The sequence below is a fragment of the Bombina bombina genome, chromosome 1 (assembly GCF_027579735.1).
Source record: "Bombina bombina isolate aBomBom1 chromosome 1, aBomBom1.pri, whole genome shotgun sequence".
NCBI lineage: Eukaryota > Metazoa > Chordata > Amphibia > Anura > Bombinatoridae > Bombina > Bombina bombina.
This window is the reverse complement of record NC_069499.1, coordinates 361545444-361564431: the sequence shown is the minus strand read 5'-3', so window position 1 is coordinate 361564431 and position 18988 is coordinate 361545444. Positions and strand designations below refer to the sequence as shown.

Below are 18988 nucleotides of genomic sequence, written 5' to 3'. Positions count from 1 at the left end.
GATAAAATTAAGAGATTAAAAACCTCTATTTCATAAAAGCAAAACCATAAAGATTATTGTATAGCAAATTACTCTAGGTAAGATCAATCGATCGATCTATAATAAACTAAGCATTTACTGGACTTGAGTCGACTTACAAATATTTATTAAAAACATGTAGTTTTGGGGCAGCAATGTGCCCATGGACATCTGGAGAGGGGGGAGTGCTGCCCCTGGAATTTTTTTTGTTTTATTTGTTTGCTAGAGTTGTAAGCAGGCCTACAGCAAAAGTAAATGGAGCAGCAGTTCCCTTAGTTCAGCAGGTGGCTCTCTGTCACAAGTCCTACTGGCTCTGCTTTCTGCTGCCATTGTACTACTCTATTAGCTTTACAGACCTCTAGCAACATTCCTCAAGCAGACTGTCATGTGGGTTAAGCTGCTAAAGGGACTGAGTGGCAGATCTGGCTGTATCCTTCCCAGCAGGGCCAGTTAGTAATGCATTGGTTTACTCCTTCTACATGCGTCTGAAGAGTGCAGGCTTTTGCAAAAAGGATAGGCAGCAAAGAGAGTAGCATGCTGGAGTACATGATGAGGCTGTGTTTGTGTGCTCCATGGGGCTCATGCTGCATTCTTTTCAGTAGTGTGGTTTTCAGAAAATGTGACCCTCTGAATCTTTCCTGTGCTGTCTGCCTCATTTTACAACATTTATTTTGTCATTTTACCAAAACCTATAATGAAAAATTATTCATAGTTATGAAAATTAAGATACACTGTCTGTCTGTCTGTCTGTCTGTATCTATCTATCTCCATGAAGGTTAAAAACTTTTATTAATTATATCTTTCTCCCAAAATAAGAGAGGCAGTGCCACTGTATTATAGTTTGGCATACAGGGGGAAAAAACTCATTACCTTATACTCTATATTAAAGGGCCAATAGTTGCACCATGCATTTTTTACACTAACAAACTTGCAACGTTATGCGTTTAAACATAAATATATATAAATGTGTGTGTGTGTGTGTTTATATATGGGAAAACATTCAAATCATACTTGTCAGCTAGCCTGGTTCGGCTGGGTCATTTCCAGTCCACGCAGGATAGTGTATTTTCTCCAGATGAGTTGCTTCTTTGTTTGCTGTTCTGGTTCAGAATTTCTTGTGCCCACCTTGGAGGCTTCTTATAAGAAGGGATCTTTACTCTCAAGCCCCTTTCTTTTATCAAGATCTGAAAACTATGGATTTGACTGCATGGTGATTGAATTCTTAATTCTGTCTCAGAGAGGTTTTTCTGACAAGTTTATTAATACCTTGATTCAGGCTCTTGCCTTATCATAAGGTATGGAAAACCATTTTTGTGTTGGGTTTTCGCAAAGGTTATTACTGGAACTTTTTAGGATTCCTGGATTTCTTCAGTTCCTGCAGAAGGGACTAAATAAAGCTTTGTCCACTAGGTCGCTGAAGGGTCAGATTTGATCTCTTTCCTTTTGTTTCATAAGAAAATTCCTAAAATTCCGGACTACCATTGTTCAGGCACTGATTAGGATTTTACCATTTTTTTGTCCAGTTTCAACTCCTTGGAATCTTAGTTTGATTTTAATGGTTCCTTTAAACACTTCCTTTTAAGCCGATACATTGTTTAGACCAGTGGTTCCCAAACTTTTTAAGGTTACTGCCCCCCTGGATCTATAAACTCACCATTGGCACCCCCCTAAAGTAAACCAAAACATAATATTCAGACTAGCAGTGCCCAATCCCTAATAAAGATAATGACACAATATAATATAAATGAGTTACAATTAAAACATATTCATATTTTTAAAGATTTTTTTGTTTTCGTTTAATTTAAACTGTATTATCTTTATTTATTTCATGTAATTGGCAAGAGTCCATGAGCTAGTGACGTATGGGATATACAATCCTACCAGGAGGGTCAAAGTTTCCCAAACCTTGAAATGCCTATAAATACACCCCTCACCACACCCACAATTCAGTTTTACAAATTTTGCCTCCTATGGAGGTGGTGAAGTAAGTTTGTGCGTTTAGATTTCTACGTTGATATGCGCTTCTCAGCATTTTTGAAGACCGTTTCCTCTCAGAGTACAGTGAATGTTAGAGGGATGTGAAGAGAGTATCACCTATTGAATGCAATGGTTTTCCTCACGGGGATCTATTTCATAGGTTCTCTGTTATCGGTCGTAGAGATTCATTTCCTACCTCCCTTTTCAGATCAACGATATACTCTCATATACCATTACCTCTACTGATAACCGTTTCAGTACTGGTTTGGCTATCTGCTATATGTGGATGGGTGTCTTCAGGTAAGTATGTTTTTATTACTTAAGACACTCTCGGCTATGGTTTGGCACTTTATGTATTTATATAAAGTTTTAAATATATGTATTATACTTATTTCTCCAACATAGGTGTGTCCGGTCCACGGCGTCATCCTTACTTGTGGGATATTCTCTTCCCCAACAGGAAATGGCAAAGAGCCCAGCAAAGCTGGTCACATGATCCCTCCTAGGCTCCGCCTACCTCAGTCATTCTCTTTGCCGTTGCACAGGCAACATCTCCACGGAGACGGCTAAGAGTTTTTTGGTGTTTAAATGTAGTTTTTATCCTTCAATCAAGAGTTTGTTATTTTAAAATAGTGCTGGTATGTACTATTTACTCTGAAACAGAAAAGAGATGAAGATTTCTGTTTGTAAGAGGAAGATGATTTTAGCAAACGTCACTAAAATCGATTGCTGTTTCCACACAGGACTGTTGAGATGAAGTAACTTCAGTTGGGGGAAACAGTTTGCAGACTTTTCTGCTTGAGGTATGACTGGCCACATTTCTAACAAGACTTTGTAATGCTGGAAGGCTGTCATTTTCCCTATGGGGACCGGTAAGCCATTTTCTTAGTTTAAGTAAAAGAATAAAGGGCTTCATAAGGGCTTATAAAACTGGTAGACATTTTTCTGGGCTAAAACGATTACTTTACTAAACATATTTGGCAGATTATAACTCTTATAGTTATTATAATCTTGGGGATTGTTTTTAAAAAAACGGCAGGCACTGTATTGGACACCTTTTTCAGATGGGGGCCTTTTCTAGTCATAGGCAGAGCCTCATTTTCGCGCCACTAATGCGCAGTTGTTTTTGGAGAGCAAGGCATGCAGATGCATGTGTGAGGAGCTAAGAACCACTGAAAAAGCTTATAGAAGGCGTCATTTGGTATCGTATTCCCCTCTGGGCTTGGTTGGGTCTCAGCAAAGCAGATACCTGGGACTGTATAGGGGTTAAATGTAAAAACGGCTCCGGTTCCGTTATTTTAAGGGTTTGGTGTGCAATACTTTTAAGGCTTTATGACACTGTGGTGAAAATTTGGTGAATTTTAAACAATTCCTTCATACTTTTTCACATATTCAGTAATAAAGTGTGTTCAGTTTAAAATTTAAAGTGACAGTAACGGTTTTATTTTAAAACGTTTTTTGTGCTTTGTTGACAAGTTTAAGCCTGTTTAACATGTCTGAACCATCAGATAAGCGATGTTCTATATGTATGAAAGCCAAGGTTTCTCCCCATTTAAATATATGTGATGATTGTGACATAGTGTCCAAAAAAAGTAGGGACAATCATGCCACAGATACTGATATTGCCCAAGATGATTCCTCAAATGAGGGGAGTAAGCATGGTACTGCATCATCCCCTTCTGTGTCTACACCAGTTTTGCCCACACAAGAGGCCCCTAGTACATCTAGTGCGCCCATACTTATTACCATGCAACAATTAACGGCTGTAATGGATAATTCTATTGCTAACATTTCTCCAACATAGGTGTGTCCGGTCCACGGCGTCATCCTTACTTGTGGGATATTCTCTTCCCCAACAGGAAATGGCAAAGAGCCCAGCAAAGCTGGTCACATGATCCCTCCTAGGCTCCGCCTACCCCAGTCATTCTCTTTGCCGTTGTACAGGCAACATCTCCACGGAGATGGCTTAGAGTTTTTTAGTGTTTAACTGTAGTTTTTATTATTCAATCAAGAGTTTGTTATTTTAAAATAGTGCTGGTATGTACTATTTACTCAGAAACAGAAAAGAGATGAAGATTTCTGTTTGTATGAGGAAAATGATTTTAGCAACCGTTACTAAAATCCATGGCTGTTCCACACAGGACTGTTGAGAGGAATTAACTTCAGTTGGGGGAACAGTGAGCAGTCTCTTGCTGCTTGAGGTATGACACATTCTAACAAGACGATGTAATGCTGGAAGCTGTCATTTTCCCTATGGGATCCGGTAAGCCATGTTTATTAAGATTGTAAATAAGGGCTTCACAAGGGCTTATTAAGACTGTAGACTTTTTCTGGGCTAAATCGATTCATTATTAACACATATTTAGCCTTGAGGAATCATTTAATCTGGGTATTTTGATAAGATTATATCGGCAGGCACTTTTTTAGACACCTTTCTCTTTAGGGGCTTTCCCAAATCATAGGCAGAGCCTCATTTTCGCGCCGGTGTTGCGCACTTGTTTTTGAGAGGCATGACATGCAGTCGCATGTGTGAGGAGCTCTGATACATAGAAAAGACTTTCTGAAGGCGTCATTTGGTATCGTATTCCCCTTTGGGCTTGGTTGGGTCTCAGCAAAGCAGATACCAGGGACTGTAAAGGGGTTAAAGTTAAAAACGGCTCCGGTTCCGTTATTTTAAGGGTTAAAGCTTCCAAATTTGGTGTGCAATACTTTTAAGGCTTTAAGACACTGTGGTGAAATTTTGGTGAATTTTGAACAATTCCTTCATATTTTTTCGCAATTGCAGTAATAAAGTGTGTTCAGTTTAAAATTTAAAGTGACAGTAACGGTTTTATTTTAAAACGTTTTTTGTACTTTGTTATCAAGTTTATGCCTGTTTAACATGTCTGAACTACCAGATAGACTGTGTTCTGAATGTGGGGAAGCCAGAGTTCCTTCTCATTTAAATAAATGTGATTTATGTGACAATGACAATGATGCCCAAGATGATTCCTCAAGTGAGGGGAGTAAGCATGGTACTGCATCATTCCCTCCTTCGTCTACACGAGTCTTGCCCACTCAGGAGGCCCCTAGTACATCTAGCGCGCCAATACTCCTTACTATGCAACAATTAACGGCTGTAATGGATAATTCTGTCAAAAACATTTTAGCCAAAATGCACACTTATCAGCGTAAGCGCGACTGCTCTGTTTTAGATACTGAAGAGCATGACGACGCTGATAATAATGGTTCTGAAGGGCCCCTAAACCAGTCTGATGGGGCCAGGGAGGTTTTGTCTGAGGGAGAAATTACTGATTCAGGGAACATTTCTCAACAAGCTGAACCTGATGTGATTACGTTTAAATTTAAGTTGGAACATCTCCGCATCCTGCTTAAGGAGGTATTATCCACTCTTGATGATTGTGACAAGTTGGTCATCCCAGAGAAACTATGTAAAATGGACAAGTTCCTAGAGGTCCCGGGGCTCCCAGAAGCTTTTCCTATACCCAAGCGGGTGGCGGACATTGTAAATAAAGAATGGGAAAGGCCCGGTATTCCTTTCGTCCCTCCCCCCATATTTAAAAAATTGTTTCCTATGGTCGACCCCAGAAAGGACTTATGGCAGACAGTCCCCAAGGTCGAGGGAGCGGTTTCCACTTTAAACAAACGCACCACTATACCCATAGAAGATAGTTGTGCTTTCAAAGATCCTATGGATAAAAAATTAGAAGGTTTACTTAAAAAGATGTTTGTTCAGCAGGGTTACCTTCTACAACCAATTTCATGCATTGTCCCTGTCGCTACAGCCGCGTGTTTCTGGTTTGATGAGCTGGTAAAGGCGGTCGATAGTGATTCTCCTCCTTATGAGGAGATTATGGACAGAATCAATGCTCTCAAATTGGCTAATTCTTTCACCCTAGACGCCACTTTGCAATTGGCTAGGTTAGCGGCTAAGAATTCTGGGTTTGCTATTGTGGCGCGCAGAGCGCTTTGGTTGAAATCTTGGTCAGCTGATGCGTCTTCCAAGAACAAGCTACTTAACATTCCTTTCAAGGGGAAAACGCTGTTTGGCCCTGACTTGAAAGAGATTATCTCTGATATCACTGGGGGTAAGGGCCACGCCCTTCCTCAGGATCGGCCTTTCAAGGCCAAAAATAAACCTAATTTTCGTCCCTTTCGTAGAAACGGACCAGCCCAAAGTGCTACGTCCTCTAAGCAAGAGGGTAATACTTCTCAAGCCAAGCCAGCTTGGAGACCAATGCAAGGCTGGAACAAGGGAAAGCAGGCCAAGAAACCTGCCACTGCTACCAAGACAGCATGAAATGTTGGCCCCCGATCCGGGACCGGATCTGGTGGGGGGCAGACTCTCTCTCTTCGCTCGGGCTTGGGCAAGAGATGTTCTGGATCCTTGGGCGCTAGAAATAGTCTCCCAAGGTTATCTTCTGGAATTCAAGGGGCTTCCCCCAAGGGGGAGGTTCCACAGGTCTCAGTTGTCTTCAGACTACATAAATAGACAGGCATTCTTACGTTGTGTAGAAGACCTGTTAAAAATGGGAGTGATTCATCCTGTTCCATTAGGAGAACAAGGGATGGGGTTCTACTCCAATCTGTTCGTAGTTCCCAAAAAAGAGGGAACGTTCAGACCAATCTTAGATCTCAAGATCTTAAACAAGTTTCTCAAGGTTCCATCGTTCAAAATGGAAACCATTCGAACAATTCTTCCTTCCATCCAGGAAGGTCAATTCATGACCACGGTGGATTTAAAGGATGCGTATCTACATATTCCTATCCACAAGGAACATCATCGGTTCCTAAGGTTCGCATTCCTGGACAAGCATTACCAGTTCGTGGCGCTTCCTTTCGGATTAGCCACTGCTCCAAGGATTTTCACAAAGGTACTAGGGTCCCTTCTAGCTGTGCTAAGACCAAGGGGCATTGCTGTAGTACCTTACTTGGACGACATTCTGATTCAAGCGTCGTCCCTTCCTCAAGCAAAGGCTCACACGGACATCGTCCTGGCCTTTCTCAGATCTCACGGATGGAAAGTGAACGTGGAAAAGAGTTCTCTATCTCCGTCAACAAGGGTTCCCTTCTTGGGGACAATAATAGACTCCTTAGAAATGAGGATTTTTCTGACAGAGGCCAGAAAAACAAAACTTCTAGACTCTTGTCGGATACTTCATTCCGTTCCTCTTCCTTCCATAGCGCAGTGCATGGAAGTGATAGGTTTGATGGTAGCGGCAATGGACATAGTTCCTTTTGCGCGCATTCATCTAAGACCATTACAACTGTGCATGCTCAGTCAGTGGAATGGGGACTATACAAACTTGTCTCCGAGGATACAAGTAAATCAGAGGACCAGAGACTCACTCCATTGGTGGCTGTCCCTGGACAACCTGTCTCAAGGGATGACCTTCCGCAGACCAGAGTGGGTCATTGTCACGACCGACGCCAGTCTGATGGGCTGGGGCGCGGTCTGGGGATCCCTGAAAGCTCAGGGTCTTTGGTCTCGGGAAGAATCTCTTCTACCGATAAATATTCTGGAACTGAGAGCGATATTCAATGCTCTCAAGGCTTGGCCTCAGCTAGCGAGGGCCAAGTTCATACGGTTTCAATCAGACAACATGACAACTGTTGCGTACATCAACCATCAGGGGGGAACAAGGAGTTCCCTGGCGATGGAAGAAGTGACCAAAATCATTCTATGGGCGGAGTCTCACTCCTGCCACCTGTCTGCTATCCACATCCCAGGAGTGGAAAATTGGGAAGCGGATTTTCTGAGTCGTCAGACATTGCATCCGGGGGAGTGGGAACTCCATCCGGAAATCTTTGCCCAAGTCACTCAACTGTGGGGCATTCCAGACATGGATCTGATGGCCTCTCGTCAGAACTTCAAAGTTCCTTGCTACGGGTCCAGATCCAGGGATCCCAAGGCGGCTCTAGTGGATGCACTAGTAGCACCTTGGACCTTCAAACTAGCTTATGTATTCCCGCCGTTTCCTCTCATCCCCAGGCTGGTAGCCAGGATCAATCAGGAAAGGGCGTCGGTGATCTTGATAGCTCCTGCGTGGCCACGCAGGACTTGGTATGCAGATCTGGTGAATATGTCATCGGCTCCACCATGGAAGCTACCTTTGAGACGAGACCTTCTTGTTCAAGGTCCGTTCGAACATCCGAATCTGGTCTCACTCCAGCTGACTGCTTGGAGATTGAACGCTTGATCTTATCGAAGCGAGGGTTCTCAGATTCTGTTATCGATACTCTTGTTCAGGCCAGAAAGCCTGTAACTAGAAAGATTTACCACAAAATTTGGAAAAAATATATCTGTTGGTGTGAATCTAAAGGATTCCCTTGGGACAAGGTTAAGATTCCTAAGATTCTATCCTTCCTTCAAGAAGGATTGGAAAAAGGATTATCTGCAAGTTCCCTGAAGGGACAGATTTCTGCCTTGTCTGTGTTACTTCACAAAAAGCTGGCAGCTGTGCCAGATGTTCAAGCCTTTGTTCAGGCTCTGGTTAGAATCAAGCCTGTTTACAAACCTTTGACTCCTCCTTGGAGTCTCAACTTAGTTCTTTCAGTTCTTCAGGGGGTTCCGTTTGAACCCTTACATTCCGTTGATATTAAGTTATTATCTTGGAAAGTTTTGTTTTTGGTTGCAATTTCTTCTGCTAGAAGAGTTTCAGAATTATCTGCTCTGCAGTGTTCTCCTCCTTATCTGGTGTTCCATGCAGATAAGGTGGTTTTACGTACTAAACCTGGTTTTCTTCCAAAAGTTGTTTCTAACAAAAACATTAACCAGGAGATTATCGTACCTTCTCTGTGTCCGAAACCAGTTTCGAAGAAGGAACGTTTGTTGCACAATTTGGATGTTGTTCGCGCTCTAAAATTCTATTTAGATGCTACAAAGGATTTTAGACAAACATCTTCCTTGTTTGTTGTTTATTCCGGTAAAAGGAGAGGTCAAAAAGCAACTTCTACCTCTCTCTCTTTTTGGATTAAAAGCATCATCAGATTGGCTTACGAGACTGCCGGACGGCAGCCTCCCGAAAGAATCACAGCTCATTCCACTAGGGCTGTGGCTTCCACATGGGCCTTCAAGAACGAGGCTTCTGTTGATCAGATATGTAGGGCAGCGACTTGGTCTTCACTGCACACTTTTACCAAATTTTACAAGTTTGATACTTTTGCTTCTTCTGAGGCTATTTTTGGGAGAAAGGTTTTGCAAGCCGTGGTGCCTTCCATCTAGGTGACCTGATTTGCTCCCTCCCATCATCCGTGTCCTAAAGCTTTGGTATTGGTTCCCACAAGTAAGGATGACGCCGTGGACCGGACACACCTATGTTGGAGAAAACAGAATTTATGTTTACCTGATAAATTACTTTCTCCAACGGTGTGTCCGGTCCACGGCCCGCCCTGGTTTTTTAATCAGGTCTGATAATTTATTTTCTTTAACTACAGTCACCACGGTATCATATGGTTTCTCCTATGCAAATATTCCTCCTTAACGTCGGTCGAATGACTGGGGTAGGCGGAGCCTAGGAGGGATCATGTGACCAGCTTTGCTGGGCTCTTTGCCATTTCCTGTTGGGGAAGAGAATATCCCACAAGTAAGGATGACGCCGTGGACCGGACACACCGTTGGAGAAAGTAATTTATCAGGTAAACATAAATTCTGTTTTTATCCAAAATGCCTACTTATCAGAGAAAGCGCGATTGCTCTGTTTTAAACATTGAAGAGCAAGAGGACGCTGATGATAACTGTTCTGACATACCCTCACACCAATCTGAAGGGGCCAGGAGGGAGGTTTTGTCTGAGGGAGAAATTTCAGATTCAGGAAAAATTTCTCAGCAAGCTGAACCTGATGTTGTAACATTTAAATTTAAACTAGAACATCTCCGCGCACTGCTTAAGGAGGTATTATCTACTCTGGATGATTGTGACAATTTGGTCATTCCAGAGAAATTATGTAAGATGGACAAGTTCCTAGAGGTTCCGGTGCCCCCCGATGCTTTTCCTATACCCAAGCGGGTGGCGGACATAGTAAATAAGGAGTGGGAAAGGCCCGGCATACCTTTTGTTTTTCCCCCTATATTTAAGAAATTATTTCCTATAGTCGACCTCAGAAAGGACTTATGGCAGACAGTCCCCAAGGTCGAGGGGGCGGTTTCAACTCTAAACAAACGCACTACTATTCCTATAGAAGATAGTTGTGCTTTTAAAGATCCTATGGATAAAAAATTAGAGGGTTTGCTTAAAAAGATGTTTGTTCAGCAAGGTTACCTTCTACAACCAATTTCATGCATTGTTCCTGTCACTACGGCAGCGTGTTTCTGGTTCGAAGAACTAGAAAAGTCGCTCAATAAAGAATCTTCGTATGAGGAGGTTATGGACAGAGTTCAAGCACTTAAATTGGCTAACTCTTTTATTTTAGATGCCGCTTTGCAATTAGCTAGATTAGCGGCGAAAAATTCAGGGTTTGCTATCGTGGCGCGCAGAGCGCTTTGGCTAAAGTCTTGGTCAGCGGATGTGTCTTCCAAGACAAAATTGCTTAACATCCCTTTCAAGGGTAAAACACTGTTTGGTCCTGATTTGAAAGAGATTATTTCAGACATCACCGGGGGAAAGGGCCACGCCCTTCCTCAGGATAGGTCTTTTAAGGCTAAAAATAAGCCTAATTTTCGTCCCTTTCGCAGAAACGGACCAGCCTCTAATTCTACATCCTCTAAGCAAGAGGGTAATACTTCTCAACCCAAACCAGCCTGGAGACCGATGCAAGGCTGGAACAAGGGTAAGCAGGCCAAGAAGCCTGCCACAGCTACCAAAACAGCATGAAGGGATGGCCCCCGATCCGGGACCGGATCTGGTGGGGGGCAGACTTTCTCTCTTTGCTCAGGCTTGGGCAAGAGATGTTCAGGATCCTTGGACACTAGAAATAGTTTCTCAAGGTTATCTCCTGGAATTCAAGGAACTACCCCCAAGGGGAAGGTTCCACAGGTCTCAATTATCTTCAAACCAAATAAAAAGACAGGCATTCTTACATTGTGTAGAAGACCTGTTAAAGATGGGAGTAATTCATCCAGTTCCAATAGGAGAACAAGGGATGGGGTTTTACTCCAACCTGTTCATAGTTCCCAAAAAAGAGGGAACATTCAGACCAATTTTGGATCTCAAAATCCTAAACAAATTTCTCAGGGTTCCATCGTTCAAAATGGAAACCATTCGAACGATCCTTCTTACCATCCAGGAAGGTCAATTTATGACCACGGTGGATTTAAAGGATGCGTACCTACATATTCCTATCCACAAGGAACATCATCAGTTCCTAAGGTTCGCTTTTCTGGACAAGCATTACCAGTTTGTGGCACTTCCATTCGGATTAGCCACTGCTCCCAGAATTTTCACAAAGGTACTAGGGTCCCTTCTAGCGGTTCTAAGACCAAGGGGCATTGCAGTAGTACCTTACTTGGACGACATCCTGATTCAAGCGTCGTCTCTGTCAAAAGCAAAGGCTCATACGGACATCGTTCTAGCCTTTCTCAGATCTCACGGATGGAAAGTGAACATAGAAAAAAGTTCTCTGTCCCCGTCAACAAGAGTTCCCTTCTTGGGAACAATAATAGATTCCTTAGAAATGAGGATTTTTCTGATAGAAGTCAGAAAATCAAAACTTCTAAGCTCTTGTCAAGTACTTCATTCTGTTCTTCATCCTTCCATAGCGCAGTGCATGGAAGTAATAGGATTGATGGTTGCAGCAATGGACATAGTTCCTTTTGCGCGAATTCATCTAAGACCATTACAACTGTGCATGCTCAGACAGTGGAATGGGGATTATACAGACTTGTCTCTGACGATTCAAGTAGATCAAAGGACCAGAGATTCACTCCGTTGGTGGCTGATCCTGGACAACCTGTCACAGGGAATGAGCTTCCGCAGACCAGAGTGGGTCATTGTCACGACCGACGCCAGTCTGGTGGGCTGGGGCGCGGTCTGGGAACCCCTGAAAGCTCAGGGTCTATGGTCTCGGGAAGAATCTCTTCTCCCGATAAACATTCTGGAACTGAGAGCGATATTCAATGCTCTCAGGGCTTGGCCTCATCTAGCAAAGGCCAAATTCATAAGGTTTCAATCAGACAACATGACGACTGTTGCATATATCAACCATCAGGGGGGGAACAAGGAGTTCCCTGGCGATGGAGGAAGTGACCAAGATAATTCAATGGGCGGAGGATCACTCCTGCCACTTGTCTGCAATCCACATCCCAGGAGTGGAAAATTGGGAAGCGGATTTTCTGAGTCGTCAGACCTTCCATCCGGGGGAGTGGGAACTCCATCCGGAAATCTTTGCCCAAATAACTCAATTATGGGGCATTCCAGACATGGATCTGATGGCGTCTCGTCAGAACTTCAAGGTTCCTTGCTACGGGTCCAGATCCAGGGATCCCAAGGCGACTCTAGTGGATGCACTAGTAGCACCTTGGACCTTCAACCTAGCCTATGTATTCCCACCGTTTCCTCTCATTCCCAGGCTGGTAGCCAGGATCAATCAGGAGAGGGCTTCGGTGATCTTGATAGCTCCAGGACTTGGTATGCAGACCTGGTGAATATGTCATCGGCTCCACCATGGAAGCTACCTTTGAGACAGGACCTTCTGGTTCAAGGTCCATTCGAACATCCGAATCTGGTTTCCCTCCAACTGACTGCTTGGAGATTGAACGCTTGATTTTATCAAAGCGTGGGTTTTCAGATTCCGTAATAGATACTCTTATTCAGGCTAGAAAGCCTGTAACTAGAAAGATTTACCATAAAATATGGAAAAAATATATCTGTTGGTGTGAATCTAAAGGATTCCCATGGAACAAGATAAAAATTCCTAAGATTTTATCCTTTCTACAAGAAGGTTTGGAGAAAGGATTATCTGCAAGTTCTCTGAAGGGACAGATCTCTGCTTTATCTGTTTTAGTTCACAAAAGGCTGGCAGCTGTGCCAGACGTTCAAGCGTTTGTTCAGGCTCTGGTTAGAATCAAGCCTGTTTACAGACCTTTGACTCCTCCCTGGAGTCTTAATCTAGTTCTTTCAGTTCTTCAAGGGGTTCCGTTTGAACCCTTACATTCCGTAGATATTAAGTTATTATCTTGGAAAGTTTTGTTTTTGGTTGCAATTTCTTCTGCTAGAAGAGTTTCTGAGTTATCTGCTCTGCAGTGTTCTCCGCCCTATCTGGTGTTCCATGCAGATAAGGTGGTTTTGCGTACTAAGCCTGGTTTTCTTCCGAAAGTTGTTTCCAACAAAAATATTAACCAGGAGATTGTTGTACCTTCTTTGTGTCCGAATCCAGTTTCAAAGAAGGAACGTTTGTTACACAATTTGGACGTAGTCCGTGCTCTAAAATTCTATTTAGAGGCTACTAAAGATTTCAGACAAACATCTTCTTTGTTTGTTGTTTATTCTGGTAAAAGGAGAGGTCAAAAAGCAACTTCTACCTCTCTTTCTTTTTGGCTTAAAAGCATTATCCGATTGGCTTATGAGACTGCCGGACGGCAGCCTCCTGAAAGAATCACAGCTCATTCCACTAGGGCTGTGGCTTCCACATGGGCCTTCAAGAACGAGGCTTCTGTTGACCAGATATGTAAGGCAGCGACTTGGTCTTCACTGCACACTTTTGCCAAATTTTACAAATTTGATACTTTTGCTTCTTCAGAGGCTATTTTTGGGAGAAAGGTTTTGCAAGCCGTGGTGCCTTCCATTTAGGTGACCTGATTTGCTCCCTCCCTTCATCCGTGTCCTAAAGCTTTGGTATTGGTTCCCACAAGTAAGGATGACGCCGTGGACCGGACACACCTATGTTGGAGAAAACAGAATTTATGCTTACCTGATAAATTACTTTCTCCAACGGTGTGTCCGGTCCACGGCCCGCCCTGGTTTTTTAATCAGGTCTGATGAATTATTTTCTCTAACTACAGTCACCACGGTATCATATGGTTTCTCCTATGCATATTTCCTCCTGTACGTCGGTCGAATGACTGGGGTAGGCGGAGCCTAGGAGGGATCATGTGACCAGCTTTGCTGGGCTCTTTGCCATTTCCTGTTGGGGAAGAGAATATCCCACAAGTAAGGATGACGCCGTGGACCGGACACACCGTTGGAGAAAGTAATTTATCAGGTAAGCATAAATTCTGTTATTTGCCATGATTCAGGTTTCAGTATATTTCCTTTTGCAGACTGTCAGTTTCATATCTGGGAAATGCATTTCTTCTATAAGATACGACGAGTCCACGGATTCATCCTTTACCTGTGGGATATTATCCTCCTGCTAACAGGAAGTGGCAAAGAGCACCACAGCAGAGCTGTCTATATAGCTCCTCCCTTGACTCCACCCCCAGTCATTCTCTTTGCCTACTCTAAGTAATAGGAAGGGTAAAGTGAAAGAGGTGATAAAATGTTAGTTTTTATTTTCTTCAAGCAAGAGTTTTTTTATTTTAAATGATACCGGTGTGTGCTATTTTCTCCCAGGCAGCAGATGGATGAAGACTTCTGCCTGGAGGCTGATGATCTTAGCAGTTGTTACTAAGGTCCAGAGTAGTTCCCACAGAATGGCTGAGGAGTAGTTAAGAAACTTCAGTGTGAGGAACGTTTTTCATGCTATAAGCAGTGAGGTATGTTCAGTCATTTTTTTCTGGAGAGATTGTGTTATTTCAGAATTGGCTGACAGTATCCCCATGAGGGAAAGGGTAAGCAGTAATCCTAAAGTATAAAGAGGGGTATTACTGGACTTGCATATTGGGCTATAAAAAAATGGTTGACACTGATGTTATGATGTTTGTGGGCAAACGTTTTCATGACTGGGAGTTACAGATAACGTTTTTTATGATAATCGTTTTTCTACTTTATTAACTATAGAGGGTACACATGGCTTCATTTATGGGTATATGAACCTACATGGCTAGGTTTTAGACCACTCTGGTGCGGTTATTTTAGGCTGTGAGACATCGAGTGAGATGGGCGGGGCCTATTTTCGTGCCTCAGTTGCGCAGCTGTTTTTCCCAGACAAGCAGCAAGCTCCAACTCTGGTGGGCCTTTCAGAACAGTATTGGGCCTAATCGAAGGTTTAATCCGATTTTACAGACCCCTGAGGGCAGGTAGGCGCCACAGCAGGGCTGTGGCGAGGTGCAGGGGTGTTTTTATTCGAAGTTAACGTTTTATAGCACAACATTTTTTTGGTAAGGGTTAAGTATTCCTTTCCTTGTGGGACAAACTTAGCTGACAAGTTGGGATGCTTTTATCATAAAATTGGGATAATTTTATCGTTTTAAAGCAGTTTTTTTAAAATTGTATGCTTTTTTTCTCTTAAAGTGCATGTAAAGTCAAAATACTTGCTCTGCATCATTGTGTGTATTTTCGAAAATAATAGTGCGTTTCATTCATCAAAATCACAACATCGAAATCTAAAAAGAAATAATTAATACTTTGCCTTGTATTCTTATCGGCAATTCCTCCGCCCGACATTATGGGCCCACATTATTTTTATGATTGACAGTTCTATTTTGAACTATTTTCCTTTTCCCCGGGGCGTCAGGCCAGTTGTTACCTACGTCACGCAAATCTACTGCGCATGCGCAAACTACCCGATGACGTTACCACCTCAATGCGCGTCCGCGATTTGCACATGCGCGATACGTCGACAGGAATAATTTATTAATTCTGTATTTTCATGCTAATAGTAAACGCATGCGCAAATGAGAGCCCGGATCGTTAACGCGATTAGTAGCGACGTCATTGAGTGGGCGTTAGATATTACAATGATGCTGGGGGAAAAACAGGAAGAAGACGGTTGGGAGGAATTCAATGCATAGAACGGAGATAAGTTTATATATAAAAATAACGATAAAGAAAATTTATTTTGCACTGAGATTATTGCGGTTTGACCATTTATAATATTGGGAATAAGTAGGTAACAATTAATTAGAAAAAACTTACATTCACTTTAAAGGCGCAGTAACGTTTTTTCAGATTATTTTTTCACTAAATAAAGTGTTTTCAAGCCTGTTTGTGGTCATTGCTAGCCTGTTTAACATGTCTGACATTGAGGAAAGCCAATGTTCCATGTGTTTAGAAGCCATTGTGGAACCCCCACTTAAAATGTGTCCCTCATGTACTGAAAGGGCCTTACATTGCAAAGAACATATTTTAGCTGATAAAAGTATGTCTCAGGATGATTCTCAGTCAGAATAGAATCAGGTTATGCCATCTACTTCTCCCCAAGTGTCACAACCTTTAATGCCCTCCCAAGCGACGCCAAATACTTCTAGTGCGTCTAATTCTTTCACGCTGCAAGATATGGCCGCAGTTATGTCTACTACCCTCACAGAGGTATTATCTAAACTGCCTGGTTTGCAGGGGAAGCACAGTAGGTCCGGTATTAGAGTAAATGCTGAGCCCTCTGACGCTTTATTGGCCGATGTACCCTCACAATGTTCTGATTTGGGGGTGTTCTGAGGGAGAGCTTTCTGATTCAGGAAAGATGTTCCCTCAAACAGACTCAGATATGACGGCCTTTAAGTTTAAGCTTGAACACCTCCGCTCAGGGAGGTTTTAGCGACTCTGGATGATTGTGACCCTATTGTAATTCCACCAGAGAAATTGTGTAAAATGTATAGATATCTAGAGGTCCCTACTTACACTAATGTTTTTCCGATCCCTAAGAGGATTTTGGACATTGTTACTAAGGAATGGGATAGACCAGGCATTTCGTTCTCTCCCCCTCCTACTTTTAAGAAAATGTTTCCCATATCTGACACCATTCGGGATTCGTGGCAGACGGTCCCTAAGGTGGAGGGAGCTATTTCTACCCTGGCTAAGCGTACAACTATACCTATTGAGGACAGTTGTGCTTTCAAAGATCCTATGGATAAAAAAATAGAGGGTCTTCTAAAGAAATTGTTTATTCATCAGGGTTTTCTTCTACAACCTATAGCGTGCATTGTTCCTGTAACTACTGCAGCTGCTTTTTGGTTTGAGGCTCTAGAGGAGTCTCTTAAGGTTGAGACCCCATTAGATGATACTTTAGATAGAATTAAAGCTCTCAAGCTAGCTAATTCCTTTATTACAGATGCCGCTTTTCAAATGGCTAAATTAGCGGCAAAGAAATCAGGTTTTGCCATTTTAGCGCGTAGAGTGTTATGGCTTAAGTCCTGTTCTACTGATGTGTCATCAAAATCTAAGCTATTAGCTATTCCTTTCAAAGGTAAGACCCTATTCGGGCCTGAACTGAAGGAGATCATTTCCGACATCACTGGAGGAAAAGGCCATGCCCTTCCTCAGGACAAGACGAATAGAATGAGGGCCAAACAAAATAATTTTCGTTCCTTTTGAAACTTCAAAGGTGGTCCCTCTTCTTCCTCCCCTTCCACAAAGCAGGAGGGGAATTTTGCTCAATCCAAGTCTGTCTGGAGACCTAACCAGACCTGGAATAAAGGTAAACAGGCCAAGAAGCCCGCTGCTGCTACCAAGACAGCATGAAGGGGCAGCCCCCGATCCGGGACCGGATCTAGTAGGGGGCAGACTTTCTCTCTTCACTCAGGCTTGGGCAAGAGACGTTCAGGATTCCTGGGCTTCAGAAATCGTGACCCGGGGGTATCTTCTAGAATTCAAAGATTCTCCTCCAAGGGGGAGATTTCATCTTTCACATTTGTCTGTAAACCAGACAAAAAGAGAGGGGTTCTTACGCTGTGTAGAAGACCTATATACTATGGGTGTAATCTTCCCAGTTCCAAAAGCAGAACAGGGGCAGGGGTTTTACTCCAATCTGTTTGTGGTTCCCAAAAAAAGAGGGAACCTTCAGACCGATTTTAGATCTCAAAATTCTAAACAAATTTCTCAGAGTTCCCTCCTTCAAGATGGAGACCATTCGGACAATTTTACCAATGATCCAGGAGGGTCAATATATGACCACCGTGGATTTGAAGGATGCGTATCTTCACATTCCTATCCACAAAGATCATCACCAGTTCCTCAGGTTCGCCTTCCTGGACAAGCATTACCAGTTTGTGGCCCTTCCTTTCGGGTTGGCCACAGCTCCCAGAATTTTCACAAAGGTGCTAGGGTCCCTTCTGGCGCTTCTAAGGCCGCGGGGCATAGCAGTGGCGCCCTATCTGGACGATATCTTGATTCAGGCGTCAACTTACCAGCAAGCCAAATCTCACACGGACATCGTGTTGGCTTTTCTAAGATCTCATGGGTGGAAGGTGAACAAGAGTTCCATTCCTAGGAACTCTGATTGACTCGGTAGACATGAATTTTTTTCTGACGGAGGTCAGAAAATCAAAGATTTTAACCACTTGCCGAGCGCTTCATTTCATTCCTCGGCCGTCAGTGGCTCAGTTTATGGAGGTAATCAGACTAATGGTAGCGACAATGGACATAGTTCCGTTTGCTCGCTTGCATCTCAGACCACTGCAACTATGCATGCTCAGACAGTGGAATGGGGATTATGCAAATTTATCTCCTCAGATAAATCTGGATCAAGAGACCAGAGACTCTCTTCTTTGGTGGTTGTCACAGGATCATCTGTCCCAGGGAATGTGTTTCCGCAGGCCAGCATGGGTCATAGTCACTGTTCCCTGTAAGGTGCGCGGCAGCGCGGGCGCGCAGTTATCTGGCTAGTCCCGCGCACAGAGCAAGACAGGCCGTGCATTACAGGACAGTGAGGGAGTTGGAAAACATAGCGCACTGAATTTCATACAGAGCAGTAAGTTTTAGAGGCTGTGGCGGTAAAACATATAGCAGACGGTCTCCTGAGTGCATACGCTAAAACTTACTGCTCTGCATACTGGCCTATTAGTGTAATGTTACTAACGTATTATGAGCATTTTAATTATGGTACTACTACTGGGAATCAAGTGCATCCCGGCAGCCTCTGTGACGTGATTGGGATGGGTCTAGCCTAGGAGCGCCAGTCGCCAAAACCAGGAAGTAGCAGCTTGGTGATAGAGAGCAATGAGGCTGTATAGTGTCTGTGAT

At 43.1% G+C, this 18988-nt stretch overlaps 1 protein-coding gene across 3 annotated transcripts in view; it reads left to right on the top strand.

The window, feature by feature from the left end:
- ZRANB3 (zinc finger RANBP2-type containing 3) overlaps positions 1-18988 on the top strand; it is a 1006798-nt gene that overhangs the window by 365885 nt on the left and 621925 nt on the right. The gene's annotated exons all lie outside the window — the stretch shown is intronic.